At 41.5% G+C, this 18,463-nt stretch overlaps 1 protein-coding gene across 6 annotated transcripts in view; it reads right to left on the reverse strand.

Moving 5' to 3' along the window:
• Positions 1-18,260, reverse strand: part of LOC133262194 (nipped-B-like protein) — a 181,673-nt gene extending 163,413 nt beyond the window's left edge. For 5 of the 6 annotated variants that reach the window (XM_061441140.1, XM_061441139.1, XM_061441137.1 and 2 more), the window contains exon 1: positions 18,007-18,260. The gene's annotated coding sequence lies outside the window, so the exon portion shown is untranslated. The remainder of the gene's footprint in view (positions 1-18,006) is intronic. The other variant, XM_061441142.1, reaches the window with a different exon arrangement.
• Positions 18,261-18,463: the final 203 nt, after the last annotated feature.

Here is an 18,463-nt window from a genome sequence, read left to right on the forward strand (position 1 = left end):
CCATATGGAGAGAGGCCTAGAAAAGGTGGCCTAACCAAAGATCATCTCCCCTCCACCTGGCTGGCTAGCCGCAGCCAACGGGCATCTTTTGTTGCAGTCGATCAAAGACAAAGAGACAAAGGCATACACCTGCCTCCAAAGGTGTGTCCAGATTGACACTCGCATGTTGTAACATCAGAACCATGCTCGATACAGCGGACAATGGGCATCCTGAGCACCATTCTGCACTAGTTGCCCACAAACTGTCACAACTCAACATCGACATTGCTGCTCTCAGTGAAGTTCACCTTCATGAGGAAGGCAGCCTTAAAGAACATGGTGCTGGCTATACACACTACTAGTAAGGTAAATCCAAAACTGAAATTCATCTTTCTGGAGTTGGCTTCATGATTAAAAACTCCATCATCTCTAAACTTCAAAATTTGCCAATAGGTCATTCCAATCGTATGATCTCCTCACGCCTTCCACTACACAATAAGCAACATGTTCTTTTCAGCATATATGCTCCAACTCTGCAGGCTGACTCTGCAGAAAAAGACAAATTCTACACCGACCTGCATCGCCTCACTCAAAAGGCTCCTATAGATGATAGGACCATAATCCTTGGTGACTTCAACACCCGAGTAGGCAAGAACTTTGAAGCCTGGAAAGGAGTACTAGGCAAGCACTGTGTTGGTAGCTGCAATAACGGACGCCTCTTGCTAGAGTTTTGTGCAGAGCAGCAGCTTACCATCACCAATACTATTTTCCAGCAGAAAGACAGCCTGAAGACAACCTGGATGCATCCTTAAACTAAACATTGGCACCTTACCGATTTTGTCTTAGTGCACCAGAGAAAATGCTTGCAATGTCTGTCACACCCGAGTGATGCCTAGTGCAGAATTTCAAACAGACCAGTGCCTTGTGCATTGCAAACTTAACCTCCACTTTAAGCCCAAACCTAAGAGGAGCAGCATTCCGAGGAGGAGGCTCAAGGTTAATGATCTTCAAATAGCTGCAGTGAGGGACAGCTTTCAGGCTAACCTTTAAACTAGGCTTGAAGACCATCTTATAGATTCTTCTCCTGAAGCACTTCAGCAACATATTAAAAATAGCATCCTGCAGTCCTCCGAAGAATCCTTTGGGTTCTCCTTAAAGAAAAACAAAGACTGGTTTGATAATAACAATCAGGAGGTCCAGGAATTGCTGAAAAAGAAGAGATGTGCCCATCAAGCACACCTCACTCAGCCATTTTGCCATGTAAGAAAAGCAGCCTTTTGTCTTGCATGCAGTAAACTCCCACAGAAGCTTCAAGACATCCAGAACAAGTAGTGGCTCAACCTAGCAGAAAAGACTCAACTATGCACAGATAGATATGGGTGACCACAGAGGATTCTATGAGGCTCTGAAAGCAGTGTATGGATCTACATGCCAGGTTCAAACCCCCTTACTTAGTGCAGATGGCCAAACACTTCTTACAGATAAAATCTCCATCCTGAATTGTTGGTCTGAACATTTTCAAACACTCTTTAGTGCTAACCGTTTAGTCCAAGGCGAAGGAATCCAGCACATTCTACAACATCCGGTGAAAAATGAATTGGACATAGCCCCTACCATGGCAGAGACTCTTCAGACTATACAGCAGGTGAAAACTGGCAAGGCAGCTGGGGTCAACAGAATCCCACCCAAAATCTGGAAGCATGGAGGCCAAGCTAAAGTTCACGAGCTAGTTGTGTGCTGTTGGGAACAAGGTAAATTACCATCAGATTTTCGTGATGCAATCATCATCACTCTGTATAAGAAAAAAGGTGTAAAGTCAGACTGCTCAAGCTACTGAGGTATAACTCTGCTCTCCATTGCTGGAAAAATGCTTGCAAGAATACTACCTGAAAGTCAATTTGGTTTCAGAGCTAACAGAAGTACCACAGACATGGTATTTGTTCTCAGACAACTGCAAGAGAAGTGTAAAGAACAGAATAAGGGACTCTATGTAACTTTCATTGACCTCACCAAAGCTTTTGACACTGTGAGCAGAAAAGGCCTGTGGCTGATCTTGGAACGATTAGGCTGTCCCCCCAAGTTCCTCAAAATGATTATTCTGTTACATGAGGATCAGCACGGCCAAGTCAGATATGGCGATGCACTCTCCGAGCCCTTCCCAATAAAAAGTGGTGTGAAACAAGGTTGTGTTCTCGCACCAACTTTATTCACAATCTTCTTCAGCATGATGCTCCAAAGGGCTACGGTAGACCTTGGCAAACAAAACAGCATTTATATTTGATGTTGTACCAATGGGAGCCTATTCAATCTAAGGCAGCTGAAGGCCCACACTAAGACCCTAAATCACCTTGTCCGTCAACTGCTTTTTGCTGACGATGCCGCCCTTGTTGCCCACACAGAAGCAGCTCTGCAGTGCTTAACATCTTGCTTTGTGGAGGCAGCTGAGCTTTTTGGGCTGGAAGTTAGCTTGAAGAAGACAGTAGCTCTCTACCAACCTGCACCCCCAAGAAGATTACCATCATCCCCACATTACCATTGGCGAGTCAGAGCTTAAATCGATTCAGCAGTTCAGCCATCTGGGAAGCATTATTTCCTCAGATGCCATGATCGACAAAGATACAGATAACAGAAGAGCAAAGGCATATAGAGCCTTCAGAAAACTCCATAAAAGAGTCTGGTGCAATAAACACCTGAAGAAAAGTACAAAGATCATTGTCTATAGAGCCATTGTACTGTCTACTCTTTTATATGGCTCTGAATCATGGGTTATCTACCACCATCACCTGCAACTCCTCAAATGCTTCCATCAGCGCTGCCTCCGGACAATTCTAAACATCCATTGGACTGACTGTGTCAAATGTTACTGTCCTTGAACAGGCAGGGGTCACCAGTATCAAAGTCATATTGCTGAAGTCACAGCTGCGCTGGGCAGGGCACGTCTCCAGGATGGAGGATCACCACCTCCCCAAGATTGTGTTTTACGGTGAACTCACCACCGGCTGCCACAAGCGAAGTGCCCCAAAGAGGGGATATAAGGACTCCCTGAAACAATACCTCAGCCTTGGCCATATTGACTACCATCAATGGTCCACCTTGGCCTCCAATCAGGAGACCTGGAGACACACCATACATAACGGTGTTGTCTCCTTTGAGAACACACGCAGAATTAGTCTCGAGGAGAAAAGACAATATAGAAAGAATCGTGCCTCGTCTATACCACCCAAGGAGACCTTTCGTTGTGCTTTTTGCAACCGGATTTGTCCCACATTCGCCGTTTTAGTCATCAGCGCGCTTGTAGCAAGCGTGGGTAAAGCCCTTCCCAAATCTTCCTTCACGAAGTCAAGCCATCATTACTATTGGTGGTAGCAGTACTATTACTACTTTAACACCAAGAAAAAGTAGGATTAATTCCACTTCTTTTGCTCCCTCAGGAGAGGGGAGCAACACTGTAGTGTACTCAATATAAGTATTATTAAAAACATTGGTGAGGAAGTGATGTAATCTTTTAGAGCACAGATATGCTAATTTCTTCTGTCCTATCTGCCAATATTTGTAAATAGTTAAATATTATACAATCATAATTTAAGACAAAAAGGTCATGGAAACGTGATCATGAGTGATCAAAAACTACTCTCTAATGAAATTCCTCTCATCTCCAAGTATTACAGAGACTATCTGGTGACCTAAAGTAGACTTGTTTCAGCTGTGTGCTGATTTTGGCCAGAGTAGAGCTATTTTTCTTCATAGCAGTTGGCATGGGACTATGTTGTGGATTTGTGCTGAAAACAGTGTTGATAATTCAGGGATGTTTTCCTTATTGCTGAGCAGTGCTTACACAGAGTCAAGGATTTTTCTGCCTCTCACACCACCTCACCAGCAAATAGACTCAGGGTGCACAGAAATTTGGGAGGGTCACAGCTGGGACATCTGACCCCAACTAACTAAAGGAATACTCTGTACCATAGGATGTCACACTCAGCATATCAAGCTGGGTGTCCTGGGTTCAGCTGTAACAGTTATTTTTCTCCTTCCTAGTAGCTGGTACAGTGCTGTGTTTCAGCTTCAGTCTGCGAATAATGCACACCCATGTTTTAACTGTTGCTAAATACCATTTACCCTGATCAAGGACTTTTCAGCCTCATGCTCTGCCTGTGAGAAGGGGCTGGGAAAGCCAGGAAGAAGCAGAGACAGGACACATGACCCAAAGTAGCCAAAGGGGTATTCCATACCACAAGATGTCATGCCCAGTATATCAACTGGGGGGAGTTACCCAGAAGGCCCAGATCGCTGCTCAGGTCAGGTGGGTGGTGAGCAATTGTATTGTGCATCACTGCTGGTTATTGGTTTGGGCTTTTTTCCTTTCCTCTTTTAAGTTTATATTTTCTCCCCTTGCTATTTCCCTTATCATTATTAGTGGTAGTAGTTTTGTATTATACTTTAGTTATTGGACTCTTATCTCAACCTGTAGGGCTTACATTCTTTCAATTCTCCTCCCCATCCCGCCGGGGGAGGGGTACGTGTGTGAGCAAACACCTGCATGGTGCCAGGTTACCAGCTCGGCTTAAACCACAACACTAGGGAAAGGAGGGGACAGATGGACAGGACATGGACAACGGGACACACACACACACACACACAGAGTGATGGCACTGTCTTCCCAAGTAACTGTTATGCATGATGAAGCCCTGTTTTCCTGGAGGTGGCTGAACACCTGCCAGCCAATGGCAAGTGGTGAATGAATTCCTCGTTTTGCTTTGCTTGCGTGCACAGCTTTTGTTTTACCTATTAACTGTCTTTATTTCTTACTTTTCCAATTCTCTTCCCCATCCTACCAGGGGATGGGGGGGGGGGGGAATGACACAACAGGACAACAATGGGATGACTGAGCAAGCAGCTGCATGGTGCTTAGATGCCACCTGAGGTTAAACCATGACAAGCTGTTGCTACCATCTTAGCAAGAGTTAGTCTACATGGGGAAATTGGTCACTTCAAAAACTCGCATCCAGATGTTCAAGTCCGCTGTTAAAAACCCTACTGGTCTCACACACAGACAAAAGCCTTCAGCTATTCTAACCCAATCCTAGGGTTACCTGTACCTCTTCTGGGATAATTATATAACAACAGGCATTAGTATGTCAGAAATCATGTGCAAGCAAAATGTAAAACAAGCTGGATTTAAAATAACACTATATACTATATCCACATCAAAATAAAGGCATACAATCACTATAACATCCACTATTCTAATCTACTTGCGTCATTGAAGTATTTCTAACATGCTGTTCTGCAGAATCCAGGAAACTCTTCCTTACAACTTCTGCAATACAGCAGCATAACACTAGCATGCTCTGGCTATTTTTACTAGTAGTACTGTAGAGGAAAAAAAAAAAAATCTAAGACTTAACCGAGTTACTACTATTTCTATTTTTATACTGTACAACTACCCGTTGTGGTTTCTGAAGAACCAAACTAACTCAAACTCCAGCTCATGTTTCACTTTCCAACAAAACCATATCAGCTCACTGGAAGCTTTGGTCTACTAAATAGACTGACTCAAAACAACTCACAGCTGACCTCTAAAATATATATATATATGAAGAGGCCCAGGCTCAAGTAGCAGTATTTCTAGGAAATATTTATGGGTCTTGCAGACTTGTTTACTGGCCTGTCAAGGACCAGAAAGTTGTCTGAGTTTTAGAAGGTAGTAGGCAAAGACGCATGATCAATGCAAGATATGGTGAACAGAGAGACACTTGCCCATTAAACTACAAGTAGGTTTTTTCCAGCTTTCGGCAAAATATTCTTATGCCTGAATTCTGCAAACAAGGAATAAGGCCTGTATAATGACAACATGCTTAAATCTCTCCCTCCTTTCCATCTTTTTGGAAATTGCCATCACAAAAGTAAACACATGATTAAATTTACTAAGAACAAGCATTTTCAAATTCCTTAACTTCTGACATGGTTTGGTTTTGCTGCTTTTCTTTCCCTCAATTACAAATGATAATTTTGAACACAACATATGCAATCTGAAAGTTGAAATTCTAAGAATGAAAAAATTCTTCACTGATTATCACAATTCAGGAAAGAAAAAATAGTATAGAAAAATAATGCATATGAAAATATAATAGAAAAAAATAAATAAATTAAGAAAAAACTATCAAAGCACATTCAGTAACAGCAACAATTCTTAACTGGAAACAATTCTTAAAGCAAGGTTCTCCTAAGCCAATAAGGGTAAGCCTTAGAAGAAATCACACCATCTCAATCAGGATAGCAAACGAGAAAAAAAGAAATATGCAAATTTAAACATAACAATGACAGGAAAAGACAGGAAATATGCTGTCATGGTTTAAGCCCAGCCGGTAATTCAGTACCACGCAGCCCACTCACTCACTCACTCCCTGCCCCCTTCCTCCCCTCCCTCCCAGAGGGATGGGGAGGAGCATCAAAAGAATGTAACTCCCACGGGTTGAGATAAGAACAGTCCAGTAACTAAGGTATAACACAAACCACTACTTCTACCACCAACAATAATGATAAGGAAAATAAGAAGGAAAGGGAATACAATCAACTACCACTCCCCGACCCATACACAGCCCAACCCGAGCAGTGATCTAACCCCTTCTGGGTAACTGCCCCCAGTTTATATAGTGGGCATGACATGCTGTGGTATGGAATACCTCTTTGGCTAGCTCGGGTCAGGTGTCCTGTCTCTGCTTCCTCCCGGCTTCCCCTCCTCCCTGGCAGACTATGAGACTCAAAGTCCTTGGTCAGACTAAACATTACTGAGCAGCGACTAAAAACATCAGTGTTATCAGCGCTGTTCCTGGGCTGAAAGTCCAAAACAGAGCACTGCACCAGCTACTAAGAAGGAGAAAAATGACTGCTACTGCTGAACTCAGGACATATGCCAAAAAATTTAATCTAATACAATCATAAAGGAAAATTTAACGTATCAAAGTTTAGGGTTGGTTGTCTGTTTACATTTGTACTTTTTTTCTTAATAGAATTTTCCTCATATTCCCTAAAATTGTCAAAACTATAAGCCACACTAGTGTCAGAGGTAAGAATAAGCTATTGAGTAAATAATTTATTCCTAGGTTTGCTACTCAACCTAAAGAGATAAATGATCCCACGTTTTAAAAAAGACAGCACAATACAAATTGAAGGTTTGTATCCTAAATTGAAAGACAGCAGCTGGCCCACAGTAATAAACTAGAAATTACCATATAATTAAACATCACTAGCAGGTGCCTCTCAAAATAGGCTCAGATTCTGAGTAGCAAAAACGCTTCAGCACAAGACTAAAAGCAGAGCTACAACAATGAATTTATGGAATGCATAATTCTCATCCTACATTCATAAAATCATAAAACAGTTAGGGCTGGAAAGGACCTTAAGCCCACCTAGTTGCAAACCCCTGCCATGGGAAGGGACACCTCACCCTAAACCATGCCACCCAAGGCTCTGTCCAACCCGGCCTTGAACATTACCAGGGACGAAGCATTCACAACTCCCTTGGACAACCCATTCCAGTACCTCACCACCGTCACAGTAAAGAACTTGTTCCTTATATCCAATCTAAATTTCCCCTGTTTAAGTTTTACGCCATTACCCCTTGTCCTGTCACTACAGTCCCTAATGAATGGTCCCTCCCCAGCATCCCTATAGGCACCCTTCAGATACTGGAAGGCTGCTATGAGGTCTCCATGCAGCCTTCTCTTCTCCAGGCTGAACAGCCCCAACTTTCCCAGCCTGTCTTCACACAGGAGGTGCTCCAGTCCCTGATCATCCTCATGGCCTCCTCTGGACTTGTTCCAACAGTTCCATGTCCTTTTTATGTTGAGGACACTAGAACTGCACACAATATTCCAAGTGAGGTCTCATGGGAACAGAGTAGAGGGGCAGGATCACCTCCTTTGACCTGCTGGTCACGCTACTTTTGATGCGGCCAAGGATACAGTTGGCCTACTGGGCTGCGAGCACACACTGCCAGCTCATGTTAATTTTCTCATTGACCAACACCAACAAGTCCTTTTGCACAGGGCTGCTCTGAATCTCTTCTCTGCCCAACCTGTAGCTGTGCCTGGGATTGCTCCGACCCAGGTGTAGGACCCTGCACTTATCATGCTTAAACTTCATAAGGTTGGCATCAGCCCACCACACAAGGTCCCTCTGGATGGCATTCCTTCTCTCCAGCATGTCAACCAAACCACAAAGTTTGGTGTCATCGGCAAGCTTGCTTTGTTAATATCGGTCACATAAGAAAAGACTGTACCAAATACTTCAAAAAGTTATGAACATAACAGAGCAAAGCCTGATTACTTAAAGGACCTACCTGTTAAGTAGCTTATCAAAAGAAACGTAAACGCAGTTGCTTATGTTTTCTGCATTGCTGTTTGTAGCATGACATATTCAAAACAATACTGATCTTTCAGTCAGCATTAGCAGTAAGAAGAAACACAGGCTTTTGTTTGAGTAGGACCAAAGGTACCTCAAACCTATCCAGGCACATACGGCACACAGTTTCAGAATTATGACTGTTTTACAAAACTGCATTAGTCCAGCAAAGAATTTAATCATAGGCTATGTCAATTTTAATACTACTCACAATCAGATACAGCCCCACTAGCAACAGAGTTCAATTAAGAATAGATACTACACATTAGGTAATGCACAAAGGAAAACATCCCTCCTATCCAAAAACTTTTAATTTGGTAAATCCAAAATGAGGCACAGCTTAACTAACAGACTATAAGAAAATATTATTTTAAAATATCAGTTTGTATGTTGTTTCCCAAAAATAGTGTATTGCAATTCACTGTGCTTTGGCTTGGGGTTGGGAGGGGGGGTGTTTTGGGTTTGTTTAGATTTAAAAAAAAAAAAAAAACAATAAGAAACAAAAAAACTCTTACTTAACTTTAAAAAAAAAAAATAAAGAAAAAAAATTGCCATACAATTGTCAAGATTTCTGGCACAACATGACTGAGACCTCTTGACTAGTAGGTGGAAAACAGCAGTTCAAGACTCATAAGGCACAAGCTGTGTATGATACCTGACTAGACAAAGGGTGCAGAAGTGCTCTCTGCTAATAAGGTGGTGGAAACATTAAAAGTTGCAAGGCTGTGGGTACCACAACCTTCTACACCATCTTACCATGTTTTAGCCACTTGCTCTTCAAGCTAGCAACTTGAAAATCTGAGAAATTATACTGCACAGGTTACCTGAATTACAGAGAAGAGTTACATGATTACTGTTAATATTAAGGTCTGCTCTTGTAACATTTATCTCTGTGTTTTAATACATTCAGATAGACAAATCTTAGTGAGAAAAACAAGACCACCTTTTTAGAAAACAGACTAAAAGGCAACTGACATCATACTACAATAATCAAATTCTGAAAAACTAGTTATTTAGGAATCAGAAGGGGCATTTTTTGTTAAGAATCACAGCTCAACTGCCTGCCAGTTGGTTGAGTGTTTTTGTCTGGTACTCAAATTGTTTTTCAAATTATATACTTGTTAGTTCTTTTTGTATTATATATATAGACAGACACACTCAATATCACAAGCAGGACTAATGCTATCAAGTCCATCAAGAAAGCTTCTAGCCAATAACACCCCCCAGTACCTAAAACAAGAAGAATATTTTTTGTTTAGGTAAATTAAAGCTGTATTTACAGGCATGACTGGATGAGCAATATCAAAATGAGGTTTAAGAGAAGAAACACCTCATATCTAGAAAATTATTACAGGATTTCAGATTCCATGATTGTTTTTCTCAGTTAAACTCCTGCATTTGACAACCTATTTGGTAATATGATTTAAAACAGAGAAGAATAAAAACCTACAGGAAACCAAGAGAGGGTGGAAGCAAGGACAGGTAGCCTCAGAGGAATATAGAGAAATCGTCTGAGCAGCCAGGGATCAGGTAAGGAAAGCTAAAGCCCTGATAAAATTAAACCTGGCCAGGGGCATTAAGGAAGACAAGGAAAAATGCGGGGCCTCTCCAGAACGAAGACAGGAAACCTGGTTACACAGGACATGGAGAAGGCAGAGGTACTCAATGGCTTTTGTACTGGGTCTTCACTGGCAAGAGCTCCAGCCACATAGTGCAAGTTGCATAAGGCAAAAGCACAGACTAGGAGAATGAAGAACCACCTGCTGTAGGAGAAGATCAGGTTCAAGAACATCTAAGGAACCTGAAGGTATACAGGGCCATGGGACCTGATGAGATGCATCCACGGGTCCTGAGAGATCTAGCAGATGAAGTTGCCAAGCCACTATCTGTCCATCATAGTTAAGAAATCATGGCACTCTGGTAAAGTTTCCACTGACTGGAAAAGGGGAAATATAACCCCCATTTTTAACAAAGGAAGACCCAGGGAACTATAGACCAGTCAGTATCACCTCAGTGTCCAGCAAGATCACAACTCAGATCCTCCTGGAAAATATACTAAGGCACATGGACAAAAGAGGTGATTGGTGACAGCCAACATGGCTTCACTAAGGGCAAATTGTGCCTGAAAAATTTGGTGGCCTTCTATGATGGGGTCACAGCACTGGTGGATAAGGGAAGAGCAACTGACATCACCCACCTGGACTTGTGCAAAGTGTTTGACACTGTCAAGCATGACATCCTTGTCTCTAAATTGGAGAGGCATGGATTTAATAGATGTACCACTCTGTGGATAAGGAATTGGCTGGATGGTCACACTCAGAGTTGCTGTCAGTGGCTTGATGTCCAAGTGAAGACCCATGACAAGTGGCATTCCTCAGAAGTAGGTGTTAGGACCTGCACTGTTTAACATCTTTGCTGGCAACATGGACAGTGGGACTGTGTGTGCCCTCAAGCTTGCAAGTGTAGTACAGCCAACATACCAGAGTGAAGGAATGCCAGCTGCAGGGACCTTGACAGGCTCAAGAGGTGGGCCAATACAAACCCCATGAAGTTCAACAATGTGAAGTACAAGGTCCTACACCTGGGTCAGGGCAATCCCAGGCACAGCTACAGGTTGGGCAGAGAAGTGATTCAGAGCAGACCTGCGGAGGACTTGGGGGTGTTGGTCAATGAGAAACTGAACATGAGCTGGCTTCATTGCGTGCTTGCAGCCCATAAAGCCAACCATATCTCAGGCTGCATCGAAAGGAGCGTGACCAGCAGGTCAAAGGAGGTGAGCCTGCCCCTCTACTCTGCTCTCATGAGACCCCAGTTGGAGTACTGTGTACGGTTCTGGTGTCCTCAACATAAGAGGGGCATAGAGCTGTTGGAGCAAGTCCAGAGTAGGGCCACAAGGATGACCAGGGGACTGGAGCACCTCTCCTATGAAGGCAGGCTGAGAAAGTTGGGGCTTGTTCAGCCTGGAGAAGAGAAGGCTCAGGGGAGATCTTATAGCAACCTTCCAGCAACTCAAGGGGGCCAACAAGAAAGTTGGAGAGGGAATTTTTACAAGGGCATGTAGTGACAGGACAAGAATAAATGGCTTTAACCCAAAAAAAGGTAGATATAAAGGAAGAAAGTCTTTAGTAATTCTATTTCTACCTGTTCCATAATATACCCACAGCATATAGAGCATACGATCAGAACATAAAAAGTCATACGGGGGAGGAAAAGCTCAAGAACTTCTCTGTCTGATACAGGTCAGGCATTTGAGTCTGTACTTCCTACATCCCAAAAGCAATGATCTGGCTAGGAACACATTTGCTACATGTCTGAACAGTCTTGCTTTCCTAACAGAGCCATACAGCAGTTGGGCAACAGACAGACATCATAATGAAATGGTCTGACCACCAAGCTGCAGAGGTTTCCATTGAACAAGTTTACATCAACTGCAACAATTATCAGTTTAAGAGGCAGAGTTTTAACCTTAACACCCAATAACCAATGCTTATGATACTCTCCAGGGTTGCTAGTTCCTGCTGAAAGTTAAGAGTAATATTTTGAAACTTTTTCCAGTATTGCAGGCAGGCCATTTAATTACTTGCAGATTTGGGTTACTCTCTAGTTGTCATCTCTGTTCTTCCTGATAAAATTTAATAGATTTTGGTTTCTTCACAATGTGGACGATGATTCTTTTCAATTTTTCAGGACAAAAAATCTATTCTTGTCCAGCTCTTGGCATGATCAAGACAGCCGAAACTGAACAGATGTTTAAGGCCCTAAGTGAAAACCCATTCTATACTATTTAGGAAACCACCATGAGAAACAATGAGCCCAATATGTTGAAATGCAAGGCACTTGCAACCACAAATAAAGTCAAAGAAAACTTTATGAACTTCCCAAGTTCTGTAAACTAACTAAAAATCTCAAGAATAAAGCATTTTAAGTTATACAAGATTTACAAGCCTACTATTTGGCTCAGTTTCAGTCTTGCATCTGTAAAATGGAAATAGTGTTTTACAGATGTGTAAAAAAAAATCTAATGTTTGTGCAGGTATATGTTTTGAGACAATTCCTACAAATGAATAGATGAAAACATTTCAGTATTCATGAAAGATTCAGATGGTATACAGCAAGTAATAAAGCAGCAGGCTGTACACTGAATGACAAAGAAAAGCAAATATATGGACTAAACTTACAGTATACTAGTCAGCTATAATTTCCTATACACTGTATGAAGCACTGAATTGAGGCGACAAGGATAAGGAGGAAATACAGTAATGTAGTTAAAGGCCCAGTGTATGGAGAAGGGGACTGGATTACATTTGTTTACACAATCTTAGTCTGATGTTTCCTTATCCAAGTCCCTGACTTTGCAGCCTAGCATTTTTTTTTTTTAACGCTGTTCCTGTATGTCTACATATATGAACTCCTTCAAGTCAAGCCACAGCAGTAATGTGAAAAATGAAAATATCTACCCACATAAAGAATTTTGAGATCTCTAATCGGAAAACCACTTAGAACCAACTGATATGCATACCAAAAGCCATAAAAATAAACTTTTCTGCAATTTTTTTCCTTACTTAGAGTTTAACATGAAAAATTTTTTTTCAATGATGGTTTGGGGTTTTTTTTAGTTATTTGTGCAAACCAAATAGTCACCTTGAAGTACAGTATCAACAACATACAACTGGGTCAAAACCCTTTCTCCCTTCCCTTTTGCAAGTGAGATTTTCCATGCTGAACAGTAGGAACAAGAAACAAGACAAATAATAGATCCTGCGCAATCTCCACAAACACAATTTTCCCGGTCCTGTGGTGCAGCACGTCAATGTAAAGCACTTCTCTCTCATGTACTTTAGAGGTCAAGATCAGCTATGAAGAAGTATAGCATGCAATACTAATAAAAACACAAATATAAATGAATTATACTAAAGGTTTTTTAGAATACAAGCCTTTAATGATTATCATATCAAAAGGACTTCCTTTTTTGATTATTAAAAAGGATATTATACAGGGTTATTAGCAATAATTAGTTGTGGTCAATGGCTCAGTGTCAGGCTGGAGACCAGTAATGAGTGGTATGCCTCAGAGACTGGTGTTGGGACTGGTATTATTCAACATCTTTGTCACTGACATGGACAGTGGGATGGACATGGACAGCAAGTCTGCGGATGATCCGCTGGAGGGAAGGAATGCCATCCAGAGGGACCTTGACACCCTTGTGTGGTGGGCTGATGCCAACCTTATGAAGTTTAAGCATGATAAGTGCAGGGTCCTACACCTGGGTCGGAGCAATCCCAGGCACAGCTACAGGTTGGGCAGAGAAGAGATTCAGAGCAGCCCTGTGCAAAAGGACTTGTTGGTGTTGGTCAATGAGAAAATTAACATGAGCTGGCAGTGTGTGCTCGCAGCCCAGTAGGCCAACTGTATCCTTGGCCGCATCAAAAGTAGCGTGACCAGCAGGTCAAAGGAGGTGATCCTGCCCCTCTACTCTGTTCCCATGAGACCTCACTTGGAATATTGTGTGCAGTTCTAGTGTCCTCAACATAAAAAGGACATGGAACTGTTGGAACAAGTCCAGAGGAGGCCATGAGGATGATCAGGGGACTGGAGCACCTTTTGAATGAAGATAGGCTGAGAAAGTTGGGGCTGTTCAGCCTGGAGAAGGCTGCATGGAGACCTCATAGCAGCCTTCCAGTATCTGAAGGGTGCCTATAGGGATCCTGGGGAGGGACCATTCATTAGGGACTGTAGTGACAGGACAAGTGTTAACGGGTTAAAACTTAAACGGGAAGTTTAGATTGGATATAAGGAACAAGTTCTTTACTGCGACGGTGGTGAGGCACTGGAATGGGTTGCCCAGGGAAGTTGTGAATGCTCCATCCCTGGTGATGTTCAAGGCCAGGTTGAATGAAGCCTTGGGTGGCATGGTTTAGCATGAGGTGTCCCTGCCCATGGCAGGGTGGTTGGAACTAGATGATCTTAAGGTCCTTTCCAACCCTAACTATTTTATGATTCTATAATACACACATACCACAAATTTAAAGCATTTGCTTGTAGGTAGATGTATATATGTGACTGAGTGCTCATTACTGCTGATGATTAAAAAATCAGAAGCTAACCTAACCTGCACTACTTCTAATAAAGGCATATGAAAGGCAAGACTGGAAATAAGCAGCATGATACTGAAATGGACAGTTTTTTCAAGTGTTAAGTATTTCTAGTGATGTGTTTTGTGACACCAAATAGCTGTTATAAGACTGGATGATCCACCACACACCTACCAGACACCAAACTTACAACTCATTTTTCCAATTAAGTATGTCAACATGTCCCCACATTGATGTGTATTATATACTCCTTTAGAATTCCTTCTGAATTTGAAAACTTAATTTCCTACATACAGATACTCAGAACAGAAATATTTTTCTTTCTAGTTACTAGCATTTGTCCACTAAATTTGCATTTCTTGTGCAATAGTTATGAAGTATGTTAATATAAATTTAATATCATGACTTTGTAGTACAATACACAAAAAGTACCACACTTTCCACTGAACACACTGAAAATTGCAGTAGGAAACTTGTTATACCAATTCCTGACTCAAATCAATTCACACTTGGGACTTATTCATCTAATATCCTTCAAAATACAGTTTATTATAGAGGAATACATACATGAAACATTTAATCTTAAGTCTGTATCACCTCAATCATCATACAAACACAAGAGTCATTCCCTTGGGTTAGAACCATCTATTGTCTTGATTCTGCAAGAAGAGTCATATGAATATTAGTACACATGGAACTCAAACACACAATGAGGTTGCAGAGTATGTGTGCTGTTATGTAGAACACAGATTTGCAAATGGTTTTAGCAGTATAATTTTGCATCTTTGATCCTGTTTTGTTTCTCCTAAATCAATATGTAAAAAATGTTTTGACACAGTATATAAATAGCTTAAAGATAGCAAAATCTAAAAATAAATAAAACCTGTACACAAGAAGCAAATTCAAAATGTGCAAGGTAGTCAAAAGCAAAAAATAAAATTATTTTCTTTTTCAGTTAAAATTATTGTTACAACTAAGACCTTAAGAATAATTAATTTTGTATTTCTATAACAGGAATAAAAACTACATCCTCCTTAAGCAGCTAGCTCTTGTGATAAACAGTGGACCAGTATGAACTCCTAACACTAAGGAAAAAGGAGTAAAGTGACAGTCCTGCTTCCCATACACTCTTAAGTGTGCTAAAAACACAATTTAAACCAAACATAATCTTCTAAACATTGCCACATTGAGTATTTCTATATGCTAAATATAATTTCCAAGACAGACATTTATAACTACATAAACTGTGATAAAGCAACTAATTCAGGATCAAATATGGCTCAGAACAAAACAAAAAAAATCCTCATTATAAAAAGGCAGCACCTTAAATTTTCTTCTATAAATATATCTAGTTTTCATACCAGAAAAGTACATGCTTTCTGATTTAAAAGGAAAACAAAAGTACCATAAACAGAACCCTGGCAAGATAAACTTGATGAGAGCTACATAACTACAGTAGCTTATTTCCTGAGCTTATCTGGTATATTTAAAGTAAACCTCCTTAAATGAAAAATAAGTCAAAGAAGTTCACTACTGTTAGCTTAACAAACCCATTTTTGTTAAAACAAGAGCTGTTTGAAACAGATAATGAAAGAAACACTAGAGCTAATGTCGCTTCCCGATGACGAAAACTACACATGAACTACAACTACTTCTGCACAGTCCTTTCTTTCTTGCAAAGCAGTTACACTCAGCCTCTATGCATGATATGGACCAAAAGAAAACAGTTCAACTACACACAGAGATTGTGACGGAGACAACTAGTGGCTCCTTCTGCAATCACAAAGTTTAAAAATAAAACCCTGTTTTTTTGAAGTGTAAACAATTCCTTTCCATTCATAGACTCAAAGACCTGTTGCAAACAGTGTCTAACAGGACCAGGCAGCACAAAGACAAGAATAGGAGATTTGTGGGAGGGAGGGATTTGGGGCTCAGCAGGATCTTCAGGCTTTTTAAAATTCAAACTGCTCACTGACCAATACAAAACACGAACACATTACTGACTACTACGCGGATTTACGGCATTAAAAACACACCTTCTATGCAACAGCTATATTTGCTTCACCCTTTTAAACATCTATCAGGGCAGAGACATGTTAGCACAGTTTATAAGACTCTAAACACAATATACCAGAAAGTTACTTTATTAGATACATTAACCACTTATTATTACAACAGGTCTGCCTGAACAACTAAAAACCTACTGAAAAATAGAGAGATTATGTAATATTGATACTTGCTTGTGATTTACAAGTTTCTTTTCTATATGAAAGATCAAACTTGGTATCTTAAAATTTCCCTCAATTATTTAATTTCTGTAGAAGCATTTTTATTAGTTCACAGGGTGTTTGTTTTAAGTCCACCTCAAGTTCTAATAGCACTCTCAACTCTACCACACAATAAATATTATATTTACTTTACTGTAAATAAGCTACCATTTATAAAGTCCTGACACTTAATCAGCCGTCATTTACAAAACACATTTGACCTGTTAAAATGACACCTAATTACAGTCATGAACACATCAATAACAACCTCAGGATCTCAAATTGATATAGCCTGACAAAGGATGACACTTTTTAAGCATTCCTCACTTTTCAATTAAATTTACTCTTGATTCTCAAATACTCAGTATAAGATCTCATCACCTTGGCCCCTGAAATGTCATAAACAGCACTTTACAGGACTCCTCTCCCATTTTGTTTGTTGAGAGTATAAAATAGTATTTCATATGAATTTAGTACATACTCCTATAAAGTATACAACGCATGAACGCTGAGACTGTGTGGAGTACCCAACACAATATGCTTGTTTATCTGTATTTCTTAGGTCTGCAGGTGCCTGTATCGTGACAAATCATCCCACAAATAGTATATTTATGGTATAAATATAAAGTGATTAACACTAATCAATTGCTATATTATTTAGAAATTAATCCTCTGCACATTATAAATCCATGTGCATTCCAAACTTTTGAATGTTCAGAACAGAGCTGGTTAGAAAGAGAAGATAATAGCAAAGAGAGGTGGCATTTTTGTTTCTGGGTATTTACATTGTCTCTCTTCCCCTACTGAATTTACTCCTTCCCCACTTCAGAGAGCTGTCTGCGCTGAGATCTTCCTTCCTTGCCGAGGTAAAGTTGTAAATACGGCAAAAGGATCAATACACATTTGTGACTAATTGCATTGTTTCCTCCTCCTCCCGCCCCTCTCCGGGTTGAGGCCTGTCACTAAGAAGCCACTTCGCCTTTCTAATCCACAAACTAGACTAAACGCGCTGGCCAGCGGGCCTGCGCTCTCCACCGGGCCTAGGCCTCCCGGCAGCCCATGAGGAACCAATTTCCTCCACCAAACCCAAGCGAGCAGGAAGGAGGGCTGCGAAATAAGTACTTCTGGTTGCCACTTATTCTCCTCTATCACGGATAACAGCTAATTCCCTCTGCTCCCGGTAGTGCTAGGCCGCCTGGGCTGGGAGGCCCATCCTGCTGCTGAAGAGAGCAGGGAGGGGAAAGGGAGACATGAAGGAGAATTACCTGAGCAAATCGGCGTCTGAATCCAACGAAAATCCAAGAGAGAGGGAGAGAAATCCGCCCCCTCCCTTCTTAGAAGGGCCGCTGCCGCTATTAGGCCGCCGCCACCGCGGAGCAGGAGAAGGGAAGATAATATAACAACAGTAATCCAGGCCGGGAGGGGGGCTGGTTCTTCTTCCGTCTCCTCAGTGAAGCGAACATGTAGAGCCGGGGCGTAAGCAACCGAAACAAATCCCTTCCTCCTGAGCCTGCTTCACAATATTAACTTGGGTCGGGTCGGGTCGGGTCGGGCCGGGCCGAACCGAACCAATTCCGAGACACACTCCGAGTCCCTAGGGGAAGAGCAGATGCCAAGGGGCCACCGCTCCCTCTGTATAAGCGACTGCAGGAGGGTGGAGAGGCGGCAGCCCCTGTGAACCGGTATCGAGCTGGGGGGGGGGGGGGGGGGGGGGGGGAAGGG

This window comes from Pezoporus flaviventris, unplaced genomic scaffold, assembly GCF_033815535.1.
Source record: "Pezoporus flaviventris isolate CSIRO_AGI_PZ_B2104156 unplaced genomic scaffold, CSIRO_AGI_Pfla_v1 ptg000193l, whole genome shotgun sequence".
Classification (NCBI taxonomy): domain Eukaryota; kingdom Metazoa; phylum Chordata; class Aves; order Psittaciformes; family Psittacidae; genus Pezoporus; species Pezoporus flaviventris.